The following is a 9,912-nucleotide window of genomic DNA, read 5'->3' on the forward strand; positions in this document are numbered from 1 at the left end:
TTTTCAAGAGACAACATTTAACTGTTTTTCTTCTCCTCTCACTCCCTTTCTGTGAAATGTTCCCTTCCTTGCTTGTCCTTTCCACATATGGATCTCTCCTGGGTTAGTTCTCTTACTGTGCCCCCCCTCCCGAACAACCCCGCCCCCCTACCCCACCCCTGAAGGAAATTCCAATAAACTGTCGTATACAGTACAATAGGAAACCAAGGCACTGCAGTTAAACTCTGAACACAATACAATGCAAGTTCAGTCAAGATGGTGTAGATCGCATTAAAATTTGTTGGAACAACTAAAACAAGACGTTACTGCAAGGAAAATAATATAACGATGGACTTGGAAAGTCAGTTTATAGTACTGGACTTCTAATTCTACTGCGTCAATAACTTTTATATATGCGATGGCTTGGGTATTTCCTTATTAGGGGTTCAAGCCCGAAGGGCTGAAACACTTGTTTTTGTGCTGGTTTATTATTAATTACATTTTGTGGAAATTCCCACAAAATGGTAGAGACATGAAATTCTGCCCATTGATTGGAAGTTGTGTGCAAGTGCTGCCCAGAAAATATGACCCAAATCGGCCAGATGGGGGCGCTATAATTAAAGGTCAGAATTTTGAACTTTGTCATAACCCCCACGCCGTGAGTCCGATTTACACTAAACTTGCTACAGACATCCATCTATCCTCACTCTACAAATTTGTCTCAATAACCACTAAAGTCCATCAGACTCGATTTTTCACCATTTTTAATTTTTTGAAAAACACATTTTTGACATCTCCTAAATCGTGGGTCCGATTGCTACCAAATTTTCTGTGGATCATTACTGGACCAAGCTTATCAAAAGTTATTAAGAGCTTGTTGATATCTTATTGCACTTTGAAGATATTGACCAATGAACTTCAAAAGGGCGTGGCTTAGCACATAAATATACCAACGCCAACAATCATTGGGCCAATCATCGCAAAACTTGCAGGATATGTCCACATAAGTACCAGAAACATACCCTGAAAATTTCATTCAAATCGGCCACTGGGGGCGCTACAAATGCAAAGAATGGGCGTGGCATAACACAAATCAGACTATAAATCAAAAATTGTTTGTCCAATCATTACAAAACTCGCAGGATATGTTTCATAACCACATGTGTAAAACTATTTTGAAATCACCCAATAGGGGGTGCCACCAGTCTACGGGCAAAGGTTGAAGGTCATAACTCCTACGTTGTGAGTCCGATTTACACAAAACGTGCTACAGACATCCATCTGTCTTCACTCTACATATTTGCCTCAAGAACCATTAATTAACTGACTAGGTTACTGACTGAGTGAGTTAGTGACATTTCCGGTCATAAAGGTGCTTCACATTGGAACTTTCACCTTCTAAAAGTCCGTGTTGGCTTGAACCCTGGCATCGCCACTTGCGGTTATATTTAAAAAAAATGCAATCTAAAGCATGTTCACTCTGCCCTGCCAAGAACTCAACACTGACTACTGCTTGATCTAGGTTATTCAGCCTAGCTAAGTTCATAAACAAGGATTTGCATATTTTAAGTTGACTATACCGGTTCTCCCAGTTTAAAATGACTTGCTTGAAACTTCACAGTTCAAAGTTACACACCTCACTCCTGCAAATAAATTCATTCCAATGAACATAATTTTTCTCAAGTGATTTCTATGTAGAAGCATTTATCTGTCTGTAGTTGAAAACATTTTCTACTATAGCAAGACAGCAATGGACAAAGTAATTATAGCAATCAATACCTAATTTATTCATCTGTAAATATAAATTACAGGATTAGAACATACCTTGATATGGATCATTGTGTCAGTGTAATGATATGAACAATTGATAGCTGTTCTAATTATCTAATTTTTAATTTTTTTTTACCCATTCATAGTTGAAGTATGAATTATAGGTAGATGTATACGAGTTATATGCTCTTGCAGATATCTGAATAAGTCACAGAGGATAAAGGAAACGATATTTAATTGTATAGCAGTAAAATATGGTTTATCATGTTTATGAAGAAATCTTCATTTTGCTTGTAACATTTCACAACTCCAGCAGATATATAATAGGAAGTTGAACTCCATTTACTAAAATTGTCTTTGAAAATGGTCAAGCTATAGCCATACAGCTAATTTAGATATCAAATGTCGATGATTTGCATGACCTTTGTTGAACAAAGCTCTTCATGTAGGCTACACAGTAACCTGGTTAGTGTGCCCCTATTTCACAAGCAATATATAAGTGCAAACATTACCTATGACAAGTAATTGTAAAAATAGTAAAACCCTTAGATTCAATGAACATTTGTGTATTGTCTACAACATGCTTTATTATTTTAAAGTCCACTATATCACAACTGATCCATATTAGACATTATTCATATTCCACAGTTAAACTGGATAGAAGAATTTCAGTGAGGAAGAATTTCAGTTTCAGCGAGGAATTCCAGCTTTGAAAAGGAACAGGTTCATTTATTTTGATTGGTTTCAGCACAAGACTAGCAAAATTGTCCACCTGTAGGTTTGGGTGTTAGTGCAAACGTGTATTTGTAACTGTTTATGTGCTGGTATGAGTGATTGAATGCTTGCATGTCCTGATAGGGGAAGACAGCATGACAATTTTGCTTTGGAATGCCAAGGTCAGAGGTTAGGGCAGAATAGAGGGGGACGGTTTGGGTGGGGTTGGAGATGCCAGTTAACACGGCAGAAGGGGAACTGAAGTTGTTTAAGTGCTTTAATATTTCTTTCCCACTTTTACTCATCTGACTTCCTGTTTTCAAATATATAGAGAGCTGTCATCCCAATGTGCGTTGATTTTATTATGAGAAACGGAAACAAGGAAAATGATTTTTAATGTTCTCTGACTGTGAGACATACAGGGAAGGAGGGAGAAGGATTGGGAGAGAAAACAGACAGCCCCTGGACTTTTGGGCAGGACAACCCATAGTTCTGCTGTCTCATATTACACGTGCAGTGGGGGGCAGAAAAATTAAATGTTGTCTGCTGAAGCACAACTCAGAAACGTTTTTAAGAGATCACATTTGTCAGTTGATAAATCCACTTAGCAGTATAATTTATATTAAGTTTCTCATCTCTTCATGGCCCAAAACTTAAAGAAAGCTCTGAGAGCAAGATTTTAAGGTGCTCTATAAAATATGTAAAGCAAGGTTACCAAAAGTGTATCTTTACATATCCAAATATGATTTCATAAAATGTACATAAAAACCTCGAAATAGAAAAGGTATTTCATAGCAGGAGTATGCCTGTGCGTGCATGCGTGTTCATGAATGCTTGTGGGAGTGTGTGTTTATTTGCTTCTCTGTGTATGAATAAGTGTGTGTGTACTTTCCTGTACATATTTTGCGTGTGCGTGTTTTGGGTTGGGTGTGTGGAGTAAAAACCAGATGTGTGATATTCTCTTTTCTAGCAGTTTGAAAGAAAAGGAGAGGACCTTCAGAGGGAACAGTCTTGATACAGATGGAATATTTCTCTTGTTGAAAAAAGGGAGGAGAGAAAGAAGTGGGCAGATACTGACAGCTTGGGAGTCTGCTTGCTAACTATAATGGCCTGAAGAAGAGGAGTGTCTGCTTCTAAGGCAGAAGAACAGCAGTGTAACTTTTTCCAGTCAAAGCAAGGGATTATTTTGTTGTTAACTTCAGTCGTTGCCAATCTTGGGATTGATTACAAAAAAAACAGCAAAAAAACTACTGTTCATATTGGTTTGTAACAAGAAAAGCAAAGTACACTGCAGTCAGATTGAATGTAGGAATTGGTGGTATGTATTGGGGCTGCTTCTATCTTTATCCAACCTTTTGGCTTTTGCTGATTAACAGAGACCTAGCCCATCTGCCGGCTATATTACTGATTGCAACTGAGGTGACAAAACAAAAGGCAAAGCTGCCTTTGTCTAAAGAAGTTAAGGCCAAACCCCTCTGTGATTGAATTGCTATTTTAACAATGTCTATCTATGAAGATGCCAGGAAAGGCAGTTGTAGCAAATGAGAAGAGATAAGGTTAATTATCTATATAAAAATAATCCCTTTTATCTCAGTTTTAGGGCAGCTGTTTCAACTGTTCCAGAAATTTAAGGATTAGGATAGGCTGATGGGCAATGTGTGTGTTTGTGTTGCACATTAACAAAAAGCATCAGTATGATCTGTAAAATTCTTCCACAACTTAAAAGCCGCACAGCCAGAAAGGTTTTAATTTATTTATTATAGATTTAATACAGACGGATCAGAATTTTCTACTTATCTTTTACTCTAGCCTCTCCTAGGACCCATATGAGACCTCTAACAACTTAAAAAAAAAAAAAAAAAAAAAAAACACATGCCATAGTATTGTATGGGAATCCAAAATGTGCCCTTGCCAAGCATGTTAAGATCATCAGAGTGACTTTCCCATTGATTGAATCATTTCTGGGATCGTACTGGTATCCTTTTTTGAAAACTCCATTGGAGCCTGAATATAGTTATATAATTTTAAACACTAAAATTGTATGACTACTATTTGAGTTTTTCTTTTCATATTGAATCTGATGGCTCACAATGGCAACTTTGGCAAAGTTGGCAAAACTTTTGGATGTTTGGATGTCACTGCTAATTGATAATATTGGAATTATATATATATATATATATATATATATATATATATATATATATATATATATGGGGCAACATAGCTTAGGAGGTCAGAGCGGTTGTCTGGCAGTCGGAGGGTTGCCAGTTTTATCCCCCGTCCTGGGCGTGTCGATGTGTCCCTGAGCAAGACACCTAACCCCTAATTGCTCCCAACGAGCTGACTGATACCTTGCATGGCAGCCATTGTGTGTGTGTGAATGGATGAATGAGAGGCATCAATTGTAAAGCGCATTGGATAAAAACGCTTTACAGTCCAGACCATTTACCATATATATATATCATTTACCGTATATATTGTAAATAATAAAATGTGTGTGTGTGTGTGCCAGTGAAGTCAAGGAAGCCATTATAAGGCTGAGAAATAAGAAAGAACAGTCAGAGACATAGGCCAAACCCCAGGTTTACCCAAAGCAAAGCTGTATGAAACATTAAGAAGAAAAAGCATTGGTGAGCTCAGTAATTGCAAAGGGGCTGGAAAGCCAAGGAAGACTTCTACAGTTTATGATCAAAGTTAATTCTCACCATAATGAAGAAAAATCCACTATCTGACAGATCAGAAACACTGTTCAGGAGGCAGGCATGGATGTGTCAGTGACTACTGTATGCAGAAGACTTCACAAACAGAACGCCACAGCTACTCTGTGAGATGCAAACCCTAGTGGTCAGCCATAAAATCAGGATGACCTGGTTACAGTTTGCTAAAAAGTACCTAAAAGAGCCTGCAGACTTCTGGAAAAAATGTGGACAGATGAGACCAATATTCACTTGTATCAGATTCACTTGTATTCACTTTGGAATGTATGGCTGCCATAGGTACTGGCCCACTAGTCTTCATTGAGGATGTAACTGCTGATAGCGACACAATACATATTCCCTATGCAATATTCTTCTAAAATTTAAGATTTGCTTAAATGCATTCAAGAGTTTTAGTGTTCTTACATGGCTGCATAAATATGCTGTCAATGCGCTACTATTCAGTTAATCACACAAAACATAAAGTTAACCTAATGTTTGATATTTATTTAAATGGACATTATCACTATATTGTGTTTATTTTTTATTGCTTATTGCAAAGTCAAACTGCTAAATAATGGGGAAATATTTTGTATGATTAGTTAAGGTTAATTTTCCAACTTCTAGTTATTTATTCATTGGAAATAGTCACATTTTCATCTGCCTGATTGCATTGTATTTATCTCATTTAAATCGTTGAAGTAAACAAGGAACTTATCTTTTATTCACTGTGAATAACTATGCAGGGACATGTTTGAAAGGCATATCTAAAGTAAACCAGTTGAGTGGGTGATTGATTCTTTGACTTATTTACAAAAAGTCAACATTTCTAATTTTTGTTTAAAAAAGTAAAAAGGTTTTGTTAAAAATCAATATATCTTTGTGTTCTATCTGTTTACAGCTTGTGTGGAAACAAGCATGTTTGTATTAACAATTCACCCATTTGAAACCTCACTAATATTTAAGAAACCATTTGAGGTTTTTCATTTCAAAAACTGAATATGTTCATAATTTATCAATTTTATTTATGTGAGCATACAAGTTCACACATCATTCTTCTCAGGCGTGATTGTAAACTGTAAGGAGCAGCATTGTACACCCCAGAAGTTCCATGACTTTGGAGATCATTTGTTACAAAATGATACAGTAATGGTGTAACAAGGCTTCTTCACAATGTAATCCAGCCATCTGAGCTGCAACAGTCCCCCCCAATGTTCAAACTAAAATTATGCCCTTGACTGCATGGTTTATACAGCTCACACAGGAAGATTGCAGACATTGGACCAGAGGAGTCTCTATTGAAATGAGGAATTCCTTATCAACTGAAGCTATTCTCTTCTGCACTGTTTTACAAGCACAGATCATCTTCTGGGACACTGGGCCACATTTTGTCCATCCTGTCAGCCACATGACTGCACTACCGACTTGCGAATTCAACAGGATGTGACACTTGTGAGGCCCCCAAGTATGACTACTAATTTTTTCCTCAATCATTGTATTCTTCCTGCAATATAATATAACGCGGTTATTATTAATGAACTGAAAAATCACGTCATGTCTATTGTCCCAAAATGATAAATTAAGTTCTTGAAAGTGCAAATTGTTTCGATGGCTCTATGAAACTCCAACGCTGACTTATCTTGAAGCTTTTTAAAGCTTCCTGTGTTCAAATTCTTTCTGCAAGTGTCATGGAGGTGTAGTCTAGAAGGTTCTGGGTTTACCACCATATGATTAAGACACCCTAACACATAAATTCCAGTCATTGTTAACCTCAACATGTAGAAAACATTTCTGTCTGAGAATGGGTAAAAAAAAGAAAGTCTCTTTTTACTGTTACCACCAGAATAACCACTGAATGATTGCATAGCTCCATATTGTTAAGTGGCGGATTGAATAGCTACTACTCGTGCATTAAATAGTACTAAGAGAAAATCGAATTCCACCCACAGAGGCAACTGAGACACTCAAACTATGAGAAGAATGCACTGCTTACAGGAAAGTAGCTGTCTCTGAAAAAAATGAAGTGGAGATAAAACAACATAATATCCTCTGCAGCACTCTGTGTTAAAAAAGCATGTGATGTTAACTGGTGACCCAGAAGTCTGATTCATACAACCAGCAAAGAGATTTTTCTTTTTTTTTGTGAAACAATAAAGCGATGTTTCCTTCATTACATTGATTTGTATTAGTGGCCCTAGAACACACTAGGTTGTGCATAAAGTAATACCTAGTAAAATAGCATTTATTCAAAGGACAAAAGTTATTCGGGATAGGTTTAATCAATGCTTCAAACTGACACAATTAAAGGAAGCAATGAACTAAAATACATTAAGCAAACTAAATATTATGAGTCATTACCTGGTAGGTTTTGAATTAGATGAACTTTAACTCAGTTATAGGGTTACGCAAATTGTTAAATGATGCATACTACTTAAAAATGAAGATATGTGGAATGGGTGTGAACTTTATACTACTTATCAAGCCTTCATATAATGTTACTGCATGTGAAAGGAAAATGGTACATTTACACAAGCAGGTTACACAAATTGTGTGCTAGAATATTTCAGAACTTATTGTGATCCAAAGAAGCAATTACACATAGTAATGGACATTGGAATTTGTCAGCAAACAATAAACTGCATATTACTGCATTTAAAACAACTTTCTGACACAGTCCTATTGCTATGGAAACATACTTACAATAAACTGCCCCTTGCTTATTATGTTGTCATGGCAGCCATCCCAGAATAGTCCTTTCTATTCTGTCCCTCCCTCGTGTTTATGACTCATAACCTCTAGGGGAAGCCACAATTTAAACTGTCCCAGTCCCATTTCTTCTTTTCTTATATTTTAACTAGAAGCAAGGGAAAGCCTTTATGAGTCAGGAAGAGGGGGATCCTCAAAACAAACTCACCAAAAATTTCACCTTGACAACCACAGCCCTCTTTGACTTATCGGTTTGTACTAAGACATAGGCCTAATACAAAAGTATACAAAAAAAGTTACACAAAAATGTTTATTTTCAATGAAGCACATAGCACATAGACTGCAACCCATATCTTTTAAAGAAAGAAATGACTAATTGCGTAGGTTTGTTGTGAATGTACCCTGAATGACCAAAAGTATGTGGACACCTGATATTCAACATCTTATCCAAAATTATAGGCATTAATATGGAGTTGGTCCACTGCTATAACAACTTCCACTCTTCTGTGAAGGCTTTATACTAGATTTTGGTGCATTTCTGCAGAGATTTGGTTCCATTTAGCCAGAAGAACATTAATGAGGTAGGCACTGATTGGGTCGATTAGGCTGGACTTGCAGTTTGGGGGGCTGGATGGGGTTGATGTCAGTCAATCTCTTCCACACCTATCTCAACTAAACCATTTCTATGTGAACCTTGCTGTGTACTCAGGGGCATTGTCATGCTGAAACAGGAAAGGGCCTTCCCCATACTGTTGGGAAGCACAGAATCGCCCAGAATAGTGTATGCTGTAGCATTAAGATTAGACTTAACTGGAACTAAGGGGCCTAGCCCAAACTATGAAAAACGGAGTGTCCAGATATTTTTGGTCATATAGTGTACATATAGTGTCATATAGTGAAACCACAGCTCGCAGTAATCAAAATGACTCACCGTTACCATCAATATGACAATGCATTAATGTATAATTGGAGGTAGTATATATAGGTAATTGGAGGAAATATAGAACACATTTCTTTTCTACAGTTTTAAAAGGTTTAAAGGTGTGTGTGTGTGCCAGCGTACTTGTGCATGTGCTTGCATGTTTGTGTGATGACGTTTGCAGTTTTCCTGAAGGTTTCTATGTGCAGAAGACATTCCACCCCTCTCAAGCTAAACACCACAGGGTAACAGATAATGGAATGTTAAGTCTTACTCTGAAATCCCATAATCTCAAAGTCTAGCTATCTTCTGCCATTATTATTGAGTGACAGTCTCTCTGGTGTTTAGCCTACTACCAGCAGTTTAGGAGTGGAAGACAGAGTGATGAAGCAATTCAAATGAGCCCCAAAAGTCAAAAGATTTATTATCAATGGCCAGGATGTCAATTTATAGATTAAGCCTGTGTGTGTGTTTGTGTGTGTGCGCGCGCGAGCAGGATAAGAAAAGGATAAAAAGGAAATGTACAAGTTTTTTTCGTTTAAGAATTATGATACAATGCCATTGTAGCCCTATTCGCATTTAGTTCCTTCGACTCATGACGCAGATGAATCGTCGTGTGTAAATTCCTTAGCGAGAGAGGCGGTTTATAGAGCGGTTGCCACTGACAACCAAATAAAAATACTATGAGCTCAAATTCCTGTCAGAACAGCTCGTCGCCCCCGTATCGTTCTGCGCAGGAACCATGCTAAAACCATGCTAAACACAAAAATGGTCTGCTATAAAAACAAAAACAGAAATTATGTGTCACTTACATTTAAAATTTGTCTGTGTAGGGAATCCGCTTTTTAATTTATTTCATTTTTGGAGTTGCTTAGCCTAGTACCCAAACTTAGTAAGAAATATCGAAAGAGGAAATGATCGCTCGGGTTGTTATTACAGCAAAACAATAAATAAATAAATAAATAAATAAATAAATAAATAAATAAATAAATAAATAAATAAATTGTGTCCAGCTCCTAGATGTGTGCTTTAACCCATATAGTCTAGCATATTTTGTTCATGTTTGAAACGTGATGCTGTCTTCGGCTTTTTCGTACAGAATAACGCATTGCTCAGAATTTATAGCTA

The sequence above is a fragment of the Anguilla rostrata genome, chromosome 3, assembly GCF_018555375.3.
Source record: "Anguilla rostrata isolate EN2019 chromosome 3, ASM1855537v3, whole genome shotgun sequence".
NCBI classification, from domain to species: Eukaryota; Metazoa; Chordata; class Actinopteri; order Anguilliformes; family Anguillidae; genus Anguilla; species Anguilla rostrata.